Raw genomic sequence first — 17,565 nt, forward strand, 5'->3', positions numbered from 1 at the left:
AAGGAGAATTGTATGAAGTTATCTTCCGCTCATCCGAATCATACACACCTCTAACGAAAGTATAACTCGGAGGTTTTAAGGAGGTTTGGGGGAAGTTATCTTCCGCTCGTGCGAGTCGTACGCACCTCTAACGAAAGTATAACTTGGAGGCTTAGTGGCAGAATAGTAAGGAGAATAGTAGGAAGTTATCTTCCGCTCGTGTGAGTCATACACACCTCTAACGAAGGTATAACTTGGAGGTCTTAAGGAGGATTGTAAGAAGTTATCTTTCGCTCGTGCGAGTCGTACGCACCTCTAACGAAAGTATAACTTGGAGGCTTAGGGGCAGAATAGTAAGGAGAATTGTATGAAGTTATCTTTCGTTCGTGCGAGTCGTACACACCTCTAACGAAAGTATAACTTGGAGGCTTAGGGGCAGAATAGTAAGGAGAATTGTAGGAAGTTATCTTTCGCTCGTGCGAGTTGTACGCACCTATAACAAAAGTATAACTTGGAGGTTTTGGGGCAGAATAGTAAGGAGGATTGTAGGAAGTTATCTTCCGCTCGTGCGAGTCATACAAGACTCTAACGAAAGTATAACTTGGAGGTTTAGAGGCTGAATAGTAAGGAGGATTGTAGGAAGTTATCTTCCGATCGTGCGAGTCATACAAGACTCTAACGAAAGTATAACTTGGAGGTCTTAAGGAGGATTGTAGGAAGTTATCTTTCGCTCGTGCGAGTCGTACGCACCTCTAACGAAAGTATAACTTGGAGGCTTAGGGGCAGAATAGTAAGGAGAATTGTATGAAGTTATCTTTCGTTCGTGCGAGTCGTACGCACCTCTAACAAAAGTATAACTTGGAGGTTTAGAGGCTGAATAGTAAGGAGGATTGTAGGCAAGTTATCTTTCGCTCGTGCGAGTCGTACGCACCTCTAACGAAAGTATAACTTGGAGGTTTTGGGGCAGAATAGTAAGGAGGATTGTAGGAGGTTATCTTCTGCTCATGAGAGTCATTAGCACCTCTAACGAAAGTATAACTTGGAGGCTTAGGGGTAGAATAGTAAAGAGGTTTGTAGGAAGATATCTTCCGCTCGTGCGAGTCGTACGCACCTCTAACGAAAGTATAACTTGGAGGCTTAGGGGCAGAATAGTAAGCAGAATTGTAGGAAGTTATCTTCCGCTCATGCGAATCATACACACCTCTAACGAAAGTATAACTTGGAGTTCTTAAGGATGTTTGAAGGGAAGTTATCTTTCGCTCGTGCGTGTCGTACGCACCTCTAACGAAAGTATAACTTGGAGGCTTAGTGGCAGAATAGTAAGGAGAATAGTAGGAAGTTATCTTCCGCTCGTGTGAGTCATACACACCTCTAACGAATTTATAACTTGGAGGTTTTAAGGAGGTTTGGGGGAAGTTATCTTTCGCTCGTGCGAGCCGTACGCACCTCTAACGAAAGTATAACTTGGAGGCTTAGGGGCAGAATAGTAAGGAGTATAGTAGGAAGTTATCTTTCGCTCGTGCGAGTCGTACGCACCTCTAACGAAAGTATAACTTGGAGGTTTTGGGGCAGAATAATAAGGAGGATTGGAGGCAAGTTATCTTTCACTCGTGCGAGTCGTACGCACCTCTAACGAAAGTATAACTTGGAGGTTTTGGGGCAGAATAGTAAGGAGGATTGTAGGAAGTTATCTTCCGCTCATGCGAGTCGTACGCACCTCTAACGAAAGTATAACTTGGAGGATTTGAAGCAGAGTAGTAAGGAGGATTGTTGGAAGTTATCTTCCGCTCATGCGAATCATACACACCTCTAACGAATGTATAACTTGGAGGCTTAGGGGCAGAATAGGAAGGAGAATTGTATGAAGTTATCTTTCGTTCGTGCGAGTCGTACGCACCTCTAACGAAAGTATAACTTGGAGGCTTAGGGGCAGAATAGTAAGGAGAATTGTATGAAGTTATCTTTCGTTCGTGCGAGTCGTACGCACCTCTAACGAAAGTATAACTTGGAGGCTTAGGGGCAGAATAGTAAGGAGGATTGTAGGAAGTTATCTTCCGCTCGTGCGAGTCGTACGCACCTCTAACGAAAGTATAACTTGGAGGTTTAGAGGCTGAATAGTAAGGAGGATTGTAGAAAGTTATCTTCCGCTCGTGCGAGTGGTACGCACCTCTAACGAAAGTATAACTTGGAGGATTTGAAGCAGAGTAGTAAGGAGGATTGTTGGAAGTTATCTTCCGCTCATGCGAATCATACACACCTCTAACGAATGTATAACTCGGAGGTTTTAAGGAGGTTTGGGGGAAGTTATCTTCCGCTCGTGCGAGTCGTACGCACCTCTAACGAAAGTATAACTTGGAGGTTTAGAGGCTGAATAGTAAGCAGTATTGTAGGAAGTTATCTTTCGTTCGTGCGAGTCGTACGCACCTCTAACGAAAGTATAACTTGGAGGTTTAGAGGCTGAATAGTAAGGAGGATTGTAGGGAGTTATCTTCCGCTCGTGCGAGTCATACACACCTCTAACGGAAGTATAACTTGGAGGTCTTAAGGAGGATTGGAGGCAAGTTATCTTTCGCTTGTGCGAGTCGTACGCACCTCTAACGAAAGTATAACTTGGAGGTTTAGAGGCTGAATAGTAAGGAGGATTGTAGAAAGTTATCTTCCGCTCGTGCGAGTGGTACGCACCTCTAACGAAAGTATAACTTGGAGGATTTGAAGCAGAGTAGTAAGGAGGATTGTAGGAAGTTATCTTCCGATCGTGCGAGTCATACACACCTCTAACGAAAGTATAACTTGGAGTTCTTAAGGAAGTTTGGACGGAAGTTATCTTTCGCTCGTGCGAGTCGTACGTACCTCTAACGAAAGTATAACTTGCAGGAATAGAGACAGACTAGTAAGGAGGATTGTTGGAAGTTATCTTCCGCTCATGCGAATCATACACACCTCTAACGAATGTATAACTCGGAGGTTTTAAGGAGGTTTGGGGGAAGTTATCTTCCGCTCGTGCGAGTCGTACGCAACTCTAACGAAAGTATAACTTGGAGGTTTAGAGGCTGAATAGTAAGCAGTATTGTAGGAAGTTATCTTTCGTTCGTGCGAGTCGTACGCACCTCTAACGAAAGTATAACTTGGAGGTTTAGAGGCTGAATAGTAAGGAGGATTGTAGGGAGTTATCTTCCGCTCGTGCGAGTCATACACACCTCTAACGGAAGTATAACTTGGAGGTCTTAAGGAGGATTGGAGGCAAGTTATCTTTCGCTCGTGCGAGTCGTACGCACCTCTTACGAAAGTATAACTTGGAGGCTTAGAGGCAGAATAGTAAGCAGAATTGTAGGAAGTTATCTTTCGCTCATGCGAGTCATTCGCACCTCTAACGAAAGTATAACTTGGAGGTTTTGGGGCAGAATAGTAAGGAGGATTGTAGGAAGTTATCTTCCGCTCGTGCGAGTGTTACGCACCTCTAACGAAAGTATAACTTGGAGGAATAGAGACAGACTAGTAAGGAGGATTGTAGGAAGTTATCTTTCGCTCGTGCGAGTCGTACGCACCTCTAACGAAAGTATAACTTGGAGGTTTTGGGGCAGAATAGTAAGGAGGATTGTAGGAAGTTATCTTCCGCTCATGCGAGTCGTACGCACCTCTAACGAAAGTATAACTTGGAGGTTTTGGGGCAGAATAGTAAGGAGAATTGTAGGAAGTTATCTTCCGCTCATGCGAATCACACACACGTCTAACGAAAGTATAACTTGGAGTTCTTAAGGAGGTTTGGAGGGAAGTTATCTTTCGCTCGTGCGAGTCGTACGCATCTCTAACGTAAGTATAACTTGGAGGTTTTTGGGCAGAATAATAAGGAGGATTGGAGGCAAGTTATCTTTCGCTCGTGCGAGTCGTACGCACCTCTAACGAAGGTATAACTTGGTGGTTTTGGGGCAGAATAGTAAGGAGGATTGTAGGAAGTTATCTTCCGCTCATGCGAGTCGTACGCACCTCTAACGAAAGTATAACTTGGAGGTCTTAACGAGGATTGGAGGCAAGTTATCTTTCGCTCGTGGGAGTCGTACGCACCTCTAACGAAAGTATAACTTGGAGGTTTTGGGGCAGAATAATAACGAGGATTGGAGGCAAGTTATCTTTCGCTCGTGCGAGTCGTACGCACCTCTAACGAAAGTATAACTTGGAGGATTTGAGGCAGAATAGTAAGGAGGATTGTAGGAAGTTATCTTCCGATCGTGCGAGTCATACAAGACTCTAACGAAAGTATAACTTGGAGGTCTTAAGGAGGATTGTAGGAAGTTATCTTTCGCTCGTGCGAGTCGTACGCACCTCTAACGAAAGTATAACTTGGAGGTTTTAGGGCAGAATAGTAAGGAGGATTGTAGGAAGTTATCTTCCGCTCGTGTGAGTCATACACACCTCTAACGAAAGTATAACTTGGAGGTCTTAAGGAGGATTGTAGGAAGTTATCTTTCGCTCGTGCGAGTCGTACGCACCTCTAACGAAAGTATAACTTGGAGGCTTAGGGGCAGAATAGTAAGGAGAATAGTAGGAAGTTATCTTTCGCTCGTGCGAGTCGTACGCACCTCTAACGAAAGTATAACTTGGAGGTTTTGGGGCAGAATAGTAAGGAGGATTGTAGGAAGTTATCTTCCGCTCATGCGAGTCGTACGCACCTCTAACGAAAGTATAACTTGGAGATCTTAAGGAGGATTGTAGGAAGTTATCTTTCGCTCGTGCGAGTTGTACGCACCTCTAACGAAAGTATAACTTGGAGGAATAGAGACAGACTAGTAAGGAGGATTGTAGGAAGTTATCTTCCGCTCGTGCGAGTCGTACGCACCTCTAACGTAAGTATAACTTGGAGGCTTAGGGGCAGAATAGTAAGGAGAATTGTAGGAAGTTATCTTTCGCTCGTGCGAGTTGTACGCACCTATAACAAAAGTATAACTTGGAGGTTTTGGGGCAGAATAGTAAGGAGGATTGTAGGAAGTTATCTTCCGCTCGTGCGAGTCATACAAGACTCTAACGAAAGTATAACTTGGAGGTTTAGAGGCTGAATAGTAAGGAGGATTGTAGGAAGTTATCTTCCGATCGTGCGAGTCATACAAGACTCTAACGAAAGTATAACTTGGAGGTCTTAAGGAGGATTGTAGGAAGTTATCTTTCGCTCGTGCGAGTCGTACGCACCTCTAACGAAAGTATAACTTGGAGGCTTAGGGGCAGAATAGTAAGCAGAATTGTAGGAAGTTATCTTCCGCTCATGCGAATCATACACACCTCTAACGAAAGTATAACTTGGAGTTCTTAAGGATGTTTGAAGGGAAGTTATCTTTCGCTCGTGCGAGTCGTACGCACCTCTAACGAAAGTATAACTTGGAGGCTTAGTGGCAGAATAGTAAGGAGAATAGTAGGAAGTTATCTTCCGCTCGTGTGAGTCATACACACCTCTAACGAAATTATTACTTGGAGGTTTTAAGGAGGTTTGGGGGAAGTTATCTTTCGCTCGTGCGAGCCGTACGCACCTCTAACGAAAGTATAACTTGGAGGCTTAGGGGCAGAATAGTAAGGAGAATAGTAGGAAGTTATCTTTCGCTCGTGCGAGTCGTACGCACCTCTAACGAAAGTATAACTTGGAGGTTTTGGGGCAGAATAATAAGGAGGATTGGAGGCAAGTTATCTTTCGCTCGTGCGAGTCGTACGCACCTCTAACGAAAGTATAACTTGGAGGTTTTGGGGCAGAATAGTAAGGAGGATTGTAGGAAGTTATCTTCCGCTCATGCGAGTCGTACGCACCTCTAACGAAAGTATAACTTGGAGATCTTAAGGAGGATTGTAGGAAGTTATCTTTCGCTCGTGCGAGTTGTACGCACCTCTAACGAAAGTATAACTTGGAGGAATAGAGACAGACTAGTAAGGAGGATTGTAGGAAGTTATCTTCCGCTCGTGCGAGTCGTACGCACCTCTAACGTAAGTATAACTTGGAGATCTTAAGGAGGATTGTAGGAAGTTATCTTTCGCTCGTGCGAGTTGTACGCACCTCTAACGAAAGTATAACTTGGAGGAATAGAGACAGACTAGTAAGGAGGATTGTAGGAAGTTATCTTCCGCTCATGCGAGTCGTACGCACCTCTAACGAAAGTATAACTTGGAGGAATAGAGACAGACTAGTAAGGAGGATTGTAGGAAGTTATCTTCCGCTCGTGCGAGTCGTACGCACCTCTAACGTAAGTATAACTTGGAGATCTTAAGGAGGATTGTAGGAAGTTATCTTTCGCTCGTGCGAGTTGTACGCATCTCTAACGAAAGTATAACTTGGAGGAATAGAGACAGACTAGTAAGGAGGATTGTAGGAAGTTATCTTCCGCTCGTGCGAGTCGTACGCACCTCTAACGAAAGTATAACTTGGAGGCTTAGGGGCAGAATAGTAAGGAGAATTGTAGGAAGTTATCTTTCGCTCGTGCGAGTTGTACGCACCTATAACAAAAGTATAACTTGGAGGTTTTGGGGCAGAATAGTAAGGAGGATTGTAGGAAGTTATCTTCCGCTCATGCGAGTCGTACGCACCTCTAACGAAAGTATAACTTGGAGATTTTAAGGAGGATTGTAGGAAGTTATCTTTCGCTCGTGCGAGTTGTACGCACCTCTAACGAAAGTATAACTTGGAGGAATAGAGACAGACTAGTAAGGAGGATTGTAGGAAGTTATCTTCCGCTCGTGCGAGTCGTACGCACCTCTAACGTAAGTATAACTTGGAGATCTTAAGGAGGATTGTAGGAAGTTATCTTTCGCTCGTGCGAGTTGTACGCACCTCTAACGAAAGTATAACTTGGAGGAATAGAGACAGACTAGTAAGGAGGATTGTAGGAAGTTATCTTCCGCTCATGCGAGTCGTACGCACCTCTAACGAAAGTATAACTTGGAGGTTTTGGGGCAGAATAGTAAGGAGGATTGTAGGAAGTTATCTTCCGCTCATGCGAGTCGTACGCACCTCTAACGAAAGTATAACTTGGAGATCTTAAGGAGGATTGTAGGAAGTTATCTTTCGCTCGTGCGAGTTGTACGCACCTCTAACGAAAGTATAACTTGGAGGAATAGAGACAGACTAGTAAGGAGGATTGTAGGAAGTTATCTTCCGCTCGTGCGAGTCGTACGCACCTCTAACGAAAGTATAACTTGGAGGCTTATGGGCAGAATAGTAAGGAGAATTGTAGGAAGTTATCTTTCGCTCGTGCGAGTTGTACGCACCTATAACAAAAGTATAACTTGGAGGTTTTGGGGCAGAATAGTAAGGAGGATTGTAGGAAGTTATCTTCCGCTCGTGCGAGTCATACAAGACTCTAACGAAAGTATAACTTGGAGGTTTAGAGGCTGAATAGTAAGGAGGATTGTAGGCAAGTTATCTTTCGCTCGTGCGAGTCGTACGCACCTCTAACGAAAGTATAACTTGGAGGTTTTGGGGCAGAATAGTAAGGAGGATTGTAGGAAGTTATCTTCCGATCGTGCGAGTCGTACGCACCTCTAACGAAAGTATAACTTGGAGGCTTAGGGGTAGAATAGTAAGGAGAATTGTATGAAGTTATCTTTCGTTCGTGCGAGTCGTACGCACCTCTAACGAAAGTATAACTTGGAGGCTTAGGGGCAGAATAGTAAGGAGAATTGTATGAAGTTATCTTTCGTTCGTGCGAGTCGTACGCACCTCTAACGAAAGTATAACTTGGAGGCTTAGGGGCAGAATAGTAAGGAGGATTGTAGGAAGTTATCTTCCGCTCGTGCGAGTCGTACGCACCTCTAACGAAAGTATAACTTGGAGGTTTAGAGGCTGAATAGTAAGGAGGATTGTAGAAAGTTATCTTCCGCTCGTGCGAGTGGTACGCACCTCTAACGAAAGTATAACTTGGAGGATTTGAAGCAGAGTAGTAAGGAGGATTGTTGGAAGTTATCTTCCGCTCATGGGAATCATACACACCTCTAACGAATGTATAACTCGGAGGTTTTAAGGAGGTTTGGGGGAAGTTATCTTCCGCTCGTGCGAGTCGTACGCACCTCTAACGAAAGTATAACTTGGAGGTTTAGAGGCTGAATAGTAAGCAGTATTGTAGGAAGTTATCTTTCGTTCGTGCGAGTCGTACGCACCTCTAACGAAAGTATAACTTGGAGGTTTAGAGGCTGAATAGTAAGGAGGATTGTAGGGAGTTATCTTCCGCTCGTGCGAGTCATACACACCTCTAACGGAAGTATAACTTGGAGGTCTTAAGGAGGATTGGAGGCAAGTTATCTTTCGCTCGTGCGAGTCGTACGCACCTCTAACGAAAGTATAACTTGGAGGTTTAGAGGCTGAATAGTAAGGAGGATTGTAGAAAGTTATCTTCCGCTCGTGCGAGTGGTACGCACCTCTAACGAAAGTATAACTTGGAGGATTTGAAGCAGAGTAGTAAGGAGGATTGTAGGAAGTTATCTTCCGATCGTGCGAGTCATACACACCTCTAACGAAAGTATAACTTGGAGTTCTTAAGGAAGTTTGGAGGGAAGTTATCTTTCGCTCGTGCGAGTCGTACGTACCTCTAACGAAAGTATAACTTGGAGGAATAGAGACAGACTAGTAAGGAGGATTGTTGGAAGTTATCTTCCGCTCATGCGAATCATACACACCTCTAACGAATGTATAACTCGGAGGTTTTAAGGAGGTTTGGGGGAAGTTATCTTCCGCTCGTGCGAGTCGTACGCAACTCTAACGAAAGTATAACTTGGAGGTTTAGAGGCTGAATAGTAAGCAGTATTGTAGGAAGTTATCTTTCGTTCGTGCGAGTCGTACGCACCTCTAACGAAAGTATAACTTGGAGGTTTAGAGGCTGAATAGTAAGGAGGATTGTAGGGAGTTATCTTCCGCTCGTGCGAGTCATACACACCTCTAACGGAAGTATAACTTGGAGGTCTTAAGGAGGATTGGAGGCAAGTTATCTTTGGCTCGTGCGAGTCGTACGCACCACTTACGAAAGTATAACTTGGAGGCTTAGAGGCAGAATAGTAAGCAGAATTGTAGGAAGTTATCTTTCGCTCATGCGAGTCATTCGCACCTCTAACGAAAGTATAACTTGGAGGTTTTGGGGCAGAATAGTAAGGAGGATTGTAGGAAGTTATCTTCCGCTCGTGCGAGTGTTACGCACCTCTAACGAAAGTATAACATGGAGGAATAGAGACAGACTAGTAAGGAGGATTGTAGGAAGTTATCTTTCGCTCGTGCGAGTCGTACGCACCTCTAACGAAAGTATAACTTGGAGGTTTTGGGGCAGAATAGTAAGGAGGATTGTAGGAAGTTATCTTCCGCTCATGCGAGTCGTACGCACCTCTAACGAAAGTATAACTTGGAGGTTTTGGGGCAGAATAGTAAGGAGAATTGTAGGAAGTTATCTTCCGCTCATGCGAATCACAAACACGTCTAACGAAAGTATAACTTGGAGTTCTTAAGGAGGTTTGGAGGGAAGTAATCTTTCGCTCGTGCGAGTCGTACGCATCTCTAACGTAAGTATAACTTGGAGGTTTTGGGGCAGAATAATAAGGAGGATTGGAGGCAAGTTATCTTTCGCTCGTGCGAGTCGTACGCACCTCTAACGAAGGTATAACTTGGTGGTTTTGGGGCAGAATAGTAAGGAGGATTGTAGGAAGTTATCTTCCGCTCATGCGAGTCGTACGCACCTCTAACGAAAGTATAACTTGGAGTTTTAGAGGCTGAATATTAAGGAGGATTGTAGGAAGTTATCTTTCGTTCGTGCGAGTCGTACGCACCTCTAACGAAAGTATAACTTGGAGGTTTAGAGGCTGAATAGTAAGGAGGATTGTAGGAAGTTATCTTCCGCTCGTGCGAGTCGTACGCACCTCTAACGAAAGTATAACTTGGAGGATTTGAGGCAGAATAGTAAGGAGGATTGTAGGAAGTTATCTTCCGCTCGTGTGAGTCGTACGCACCTCTAACGAAAGTATAACTTGGAGGATTTGAGGCAGTATAGTAAGGAGGATTGTAGGAAGTTATCTTCCGATCGTGCGAGTCATACACACCTCTAACGAAAGTATAACTTGGAGGTCTTAAGTAGGATTGGAGGCAAGTTATCTTTCGCTCGTGCGAGTCGCACGCACCTCTAACGAAAGTATAACTTGGAGGTTTTGGGGCGGAATAGTAAGGAGGATTGTAGGAAGTTATCTTCCGCTCATGCGAGTCGTACGCACCTCTAACGAAAGTATAACTTGGAGGCTTAGGGGCAGAATAGTAAGGAGAATTGTAGGAAGTTATCTTCCGCTCATGCGAATCATACACACCTCTAACGAAAGTATAACTTGGAGTTCTTAAGGAGGATTGGAGGCAAGTTATCTTTCGCTCGTGCGAGTCGTACGCACCTCTAACGAAAGTATAACTTGGAGGTTTTGGGGCGGAATAGTAAGGAGGATTGTAGGAAGTTATCTTCCGCTCATGCGAGTCGTACGCACCTCTAACGAAAGTATAACTTGGAGGTCTTAACGAGGATTGGAGGCAAGTTATCTTTCGCTCGTGCGAGTCGTACGCACCTCTAACGAAAGTATAACTTGGAGGTTTTGGGGCAGAATAATAACGAGGATTGGAGGCAAGTTATCTTTCGCTCGTGCGAGTCGTACGCACCTCTAACGAAAGTATAACTTGGAGGATTTGAGGCAGAATAGTAAGGAGGATTGTAGGAAGTTATCTTCCGATCGTGCGAGTCATACAAGACTCTAACGAAAGTATAACTTGGAGGTCTTAAGGAGGATTGTAGGAAGTTATCTTTCGCTCGTGCGAGTCGTACGCACCTCTAACGAAAGTATAACTTGGAGGTTTTAGGGCAGAATAGTAAGGAGGATTGTAGGAAGTTATCTTCCGATCGTGCGAGTCATACAAGACTCTAACGAAAGTATAACTTGGAGGTCTTAAGGAGGATTGTAGGAAGTTATCTTTCGCTCGTGCGAGTCGTACGCACCTCTAACGAAAGTATAACTTGGAGGCTTAGGGGCAGAATAGTAAGGAGAATTGTATGAAGTTATCTTCCGCTCATGCGAATCATACACACCTCTAACGAAAGTATAACTCGGAGGTTTTAAGGAGGTTTGGGGGAAGTTATCTTCCGCTCGTGCGAGTCGTACGCACCTCTAACGAAAGTATAACTTGGAGGCTTAGTGGCAGAATAGTAAGGAGAATAGTAGGAAGTTATCTTCCGCTCGTGTGAGTCATACACACCTCTAACGAAAGTATAACTTGGAGGTCTTAAGGAGGATTGTAGGAAGTTATCTTTCGCTCGTGCGAGTCGTACGCACCTCTAACGAAAGTATAACTTGGAGGCTTAGGGGCAGAATAGTAAGGAGAATTGTATGAAGTTATCTTTCGTTCGTGCGAGTCGTACACACCTCTAACGAAAGTATAACTTGGAGGCTTAGGGGCAGAATAGTAAGGAGAATTGTAGGAAGTTATCTTCCGCTCGTGCGAGTCATACAAGACTCTAACGAAAGTATAACTTGGAGGTTTAGAGGCTGAATAGTAAGGAGGATTGTAGGCAAGTTATCTTTCGCTCGTGCGAGTCGTACGCACCTCTAACGAAAGTATAACTTGGAGGATTTGAGGCAGAATAGTAAGGAGGATTGTAGGAAGTTATCTTCCGCTCGTGCGAGTCGTACGCACCTCTAACGAAAGTATAACTTGGAGGCTTAGTGGCAGAATAGTAAGGAGAATAGTAGGAAGTTATCTTCCGCTCGTGTGAGTCATACACACCTCTAACGAAATTATAACTTGGAGGTTTTAAGGAGGTTTGGGGGAAGTTATCTTTCGCTCGTGCGAGCCGTACGCACCTCTAACGAAAGTATAACTTGGAGGCTTAGGGGCAGAATAGTAAGGAGAATAGTAGGAAGTTATCTTTCGCTCGTGCGAGTCGTACGCACCTCTAACGAAAGTATAACTTGGAGGTTTTGGGGTTGAATAATAAGGAGGATTGGAGGCAAGTTATCTTTCGCTCGTGCGAGTCGTACGCACCTCTAACGAAAGTATAACTTGGAGGTTTTGGGGCAGAATAGTAAGGAGGATTGTAGGAAGTTATCTTCCGCTCATGCGAGTCGTACGCACCTCTAACGAAAGTATAACTTGGAGATCTTAAGGAGGATTGTAGGAAGTTATCTTTCGCTCGTGCGAGTTGTACGCACCTCTAACGAAAGTATAACTTGGAGGAATAGAGACAGACTAGTAAGGAGGATTGTAGGAAGTTATCTTCCGCTCGTGCGAGTCGTACGCACCTCTAACGTAAGTATAACTTGGAGATCTTAAGGAGGATTGTAGGAAGTTATCTTTCGCTCGTGCGAGTTGTACGCACCTCTAACGAAAGTATAACTTGGAGGAATAGAGACAGACTAGTAAGGAGGATTGTAGGAAGTTATCTTCCGCTCATGCGAGTCGTACGCACCTCTAACGAAAGTATAACTTGGAGGTTTTGGGGCAGAATAGTAAGGAGGATTGTAGGAAGTTATCTTCCGCTCATGCGAGTCGTACGCACCTCTAACGAAAGTATAACTTGGAGATCTTAAGGAGGATTGTAGGAAGTTATCTTTCGCTCGTGCGAGTTGTACGCACCTCTAACGAAAGTATAACTTGGAGGAATAGAGACAGACTAGTAAGGAGGATTGTAGGAAGTTATCTTCCGCTCGTGCGAGTCGTACGCACCTCTAACGAAAGTATAACTTGGAGGCTTATGGGCAGAATAGTAAGGAGAATTGTAGGAAGTTATCTTTCGCTCGTGCGAGTTGTACGCACCTATAACAAAAGTATAACTTGGAGGTTTTGGGGCAGAATAGTAAGGAGGATTGTAGGAAGTTATCTTCCGCTCGTGCGAGTCATACAAGACTCTAACGAAAGTATAACTTGGAGGTTTAGAGGCTGAATAGTAAGGAGGATTGTAGGCAAGTTATCTTTCGCTCGTGCGAGTCGTACGCACCTCTAACGAAAGTATAACTTGGAGGTTTTGGGGCAGAATAGTAAGGAGGATTGTAGGAAGTTATCTTCCGATCGTGCGAGTCGTACGCACCTCTAACGAAAGTATAACTTGGAGGCTTAGGGGTAGAATAGTAAGGAGAATTGTATGAAGTTATCTTTCGTTCGTGCGAGTCGTACGCACCTCTAACGAAAGTATAACTTGGAGGCTTAGGGGCAGAATAGTAAGGAGAATTGTATGAAGTTATCTTTCGTTCGTGCGAGTCGTACGCACCTCTAACGAAAGTATAACTTGGAGGCTTAGGGGCAGAATAGTAAGGAGGATTGTAGGAAGTTATCTTCCGCTCGTGCGAGTCGTACGCACCTCTAACGAAAGTATAACTTGGAGGTTTAGAGGCTGAATAGTAAGCAGTATTGTAGGAAGTTATCTTTCGTTCGTGCGAGTCGTACGCACCTCTAACGAAAGTATAACTTGGAGGTTTAGAGGCTGAATAGTAAGGAGGATTGTAGGGAGTTATCTTCCGCTCGTGCGAGTCATACACACCTCTAACGGAAGTATAACTTGGAGGTCTTAAGGAGGATTGGAGGCAAGTTATCTTTCGCTCGTGCGAGTCGTACGCACCTCTAACGAAAGTATAACTTGGAGGTTTAGAGGCTGAATAGTAAGGAGGATTGTAGAAAGTTATCTTCCGCTCGTGCGAGTGGTACGCACCTCTAACGAAAGTATAACTTGGAGGATTTGAAGCAGAGTAGTAAGGAGGATTGTAGGAAGTTATCTTCCGATCGTGCGAGTCATACACACCTCTAACGAAAGTATAACTTGGAGTTCTTAAGGAAGTTTGGAGGGAAGTTATCTTTCGCTCGTGCGAGTCGTACGTACCTCTAACGAAAGTATAACTTGGAGGAATAGAGACAGACTAGTAAGGAGGATTGTTGGAAGTTATCTTCCGCTCATGCGAATCATACACACCTCTAACGAATGTATAACTCGGAGGTTTTAAGGAGGTTTGGGGGAAGTTATCTTCCGCTCGTGCGAGTCGTACGCAACTCTAACGAAAGTATAACTTGGAGGTTTAGAGGCTGAATAGTAAGCAGTATTGTAGGAAGTTATCTTTCGTTCGTGCGAGTCGTACGCACCTCTAACGAAAGTATAACTTGGAGGTTTAGAGGCTGAATAGTAAGGAGGATTGTAGGGAGTTATCTTCCGCTCGTGCGAGTCATACACACCTCTAACGGAAGTATAACTTGGAGGTCTTAAGGAGGATTGGAGGCAAGTTATCTTTGGCTCGTGCGAGTCGTACGCACCACTTACGAAAGTATAACTTGGAGGCTTAGAGGCAGAATAGTAAGCAGAATTGTAGGAAGTTATCTTTCGCTCATGCGAGTCATTCGCACCTCTAACGAAAGTATAACTTGGAGGTTTTGGGGCAGAATAGTAAGGAGGATTGTAGGAAGTTATCTTCCGCTCGTGCGAGTGTTACGCACCTCTAACGAAAGTATAACTTGGAGGAATAGAGACAGACTAGTAAGGAGGATTGTAGGAAGTTATCTTTCGCTCGTGCGAGTCGTACGCACCTCTAACGAAAGTATAACTTGGAGGTTTTGGGGCAGAATAGTAAGGAGGATTGTAGGAAGTTATCTTCCGCTCATGCGAGTCGTACGCACCTCTAACGAAAGTATAACTTGGAGGTTTTGGGGCAGAATAGTAAGGAGAATTGTAGGAAGTTATCTTCCGCTCATGCGAATCACAAACACGTCTAACGAAAGTATAACTTGGAGTTCTTAAGGAGGTTTGGAGGGAAGTTATCTTTCGCTCGTGCGAGTCGTACGCATCTCTAACGTAAGTATAACTTGGAGGTTTTGGGGCAGAATAATAAGGAGGATTGGAGGCAAGTTATCTTTCGCTCGTGCGAGTCGTACGCACCTCTAACGAAGGTATAACTTGGTGGTTTTGGGGCAGAATAGTAAGGAGGATTGTAGGAAGTTATCTTCCGCTCATGCGAGTCGTACGCACCTCTAACGAAAGTATAACTTGGAGTTTTAGAGGCTGAATAGTAAGGAGGATTGTAGGAAGTTATCTTTCGTTCGTGCGAGTCGTACGCACCTCTAACGAAAGTATAACTTGGAGGTTTAGAGGCTGAATAGTAAGGAGGATTGTAGGAAGTTATCTTCCGCTCGTGCGAGTCGTACGCACCTCTAACGAAAGTATAACTTGGAGGATTTGAGGCAGAATAGTAAGGAGGATTGTAGGAAGTTATCTTCTGCTCGTGCGAGTCGTACGCACCTCTAACGAAAGTATAACTTGGAGGATTTGAGGCAGTATAGTAAGGAGGATTGTAGGAAGTTATCTTCCGATCGTGCGAGTCATACACACCTCTAACGAAAGTATAACTTGGAGGTCTTAAGTAGGATTGGAGGCAAGTTATCTTTCGCTCGTACGAGTCGCACGCACCTCTAACGAAAGTATAACTTGGAGGTTTTGGGGCGGAATAGTAAGGAGGATTGTAGGAAGTTATCTTCCGCTCATGCGAGTCGTACGCACCTCTAACGAAAGTATAACTTGGAGGCTTAGGGGCAGAATAGTAAGGAGAATTGTAGGAAGTTATCTTCCGCTCATGCGAATCATACACACCTCTAACGAAAGTATAACTTGGAGTTCTTAAGGAGGATTGGAGGCAAGTTATCTTTCGCTCGTGCGAGTCGTACGCACCTCTAACGAAAGTATAACTTGGAGGTTTTGGGGCGGAATAGTAAGGAGGATTGTAGGAAGTTATCTTCCGCTCATGCGAGTCGTACGCACCTCTAACGAAAGTATAACTTGGAGGTCTTAACGAGGATTGGAGGCAAGTTATCTTTCGCTCGTGCGAGTCGTACGCACCTCTAACGAAAGTATAACTTGGAGGTTTTGGGGCAGAATAATAACGAGGATTGGAGGCAAGTTATCTTTCGCTCGTGCGAGTCGTACGCACCTCTAACGAAAGTATAACTTGGAGGATTTGAGGCAGAATAGTAAGGAGGATTGTAGGAAGTTATCTTCCGATCGTGCGAGTCATACAAGACTCTAACGAAAGTATAACTTGGAGGTCTTAAGGAGGATTGTAGGAAGTTATCTTTCGCTCGTGCGAGTCGTACGCACCTCTAACGAAAGTATAACTTGGAGGTTTTAGGGCAGAATAGTAAGGAGGATTGTAGGAAGTTATCTTCCGCTCGTGCGAGTCATACAAGACTCTAACGAAAGTATAACTTGGAGGTCTTAAGGAGGATTGTAGGAAGTTATCTTTCGCTCGTGCGAGTCGTACGCACCTCTAACGAAAGTATAACTTGGAGGCTTAGGGGCAGAATAGTAAGGAGAATTGTAGGAAGTTATCTTCCGCTCATGCGAATCATACACACCTCTAACGAAAGTATAACTCGGAGGTTTTAAGGAGGTTTGGGGGAAGTTATCTTCCGCTCGTGCGAGTCGTACGCACCTCTAACGAAAGTATAACTTGGAGGCTTAGTGGCAGAATAGTAAGGAGAATAGTAGGAAGTTATCTTCCGCTCGTGTGAGTCATACACACCTCTAACGAAAGTATAACTTGGAGGTCTTAAGGAGGATTGTAGGAAGTTATCTTTCGCTCGTGCGAGTCGTACGCACCTCTAACGAAAGTATAACTTGGAGGCTTAGGGGCAGAATAGTAAAGAGAATTGTATGAAGTTATCTTTCGTTCGTGCGAGTCGTACACACCTCTAACGAAAGTATAACTTGGAGGCTTAGGGGCAGAATAGTAAGGAGAATTGTAGGAAGTTATCTTTCGCTCGTGCGAGTTGTACGCACCTATAAAAAAAGTATAACTTGGAGGTTTTGGGGCAGAATAGTAAGGAGGATTGTAGGAAGTTATCTTCCGCTCGTGCGAGTCATACAAGACTCTAACGAAAGTATAACTTGGAGGTTTAGAGGCTGAATAGTAAGGAGGATTGTAGGAAGTTATCTTCCGATCGTGCGAGTCATACAAGACTCTAACGAAAGTATAACTTGGAGGTCTTAAGGAGGATTGTAGGAAGTTATCTTTCGCTCGTGCGAGTCGTACGCACCTCTAACGAAAGTATAACTTGGAGGCTTAGGGGCAGAATAGTAAGGAGAATTGTATGAAGTTATCTTTCGTTCGTGCGAGTCGTACGCACCTCTAACAAAAGTATAACTTGGAGGTTTAGAGGCTGAATAGTAAGGAGGATTGTAGGCAAGTTATCTTTCGCTCGTGCGAGTCGTACGCACCTCTAACGAAAGTATAACTTGGAGGTTTTGGGGCAGAATAGTAAGGAGGATTGTAGGAGGTTATCTTCCGCTCATGAGAGTCATTAGCACCTCTAACGAAAGTATAACTTGGAGGCTTAGGGGTAGAATAGTAAAGAGGTTTGTAGGAAGATATCTTCCGCTCGTGCGAGTCGTACGCACCTCTAACGAAAGTATAACTTGGAGGCTTAGGGGCAGATTAGTAAGGAGAATTGTAGGAAGTTATCTTCCGCTCATGCGAATCATACACACCTCTAACGAAAGTATAACTTGGAGTTCTTAAGGAGGATTGGAGGCAAGTTATCTTTCGCTCGTGCGAGTCGTACGCACCTCTAACGAAAGTATA

Source organism: Vespa crabro, chromosome 16, assembly GCF_910589235.1.
Source record: "Vespa crabro chromosome 16, iyVesCrab1.2, whole genome shotgun sequence".
Classification (NCBI taxonomy): Eukaryota; Metazoa; Arthropoda; class Insecta; order Hymenoptera; family Vespidae; genus Vespa; species Vespa crabro.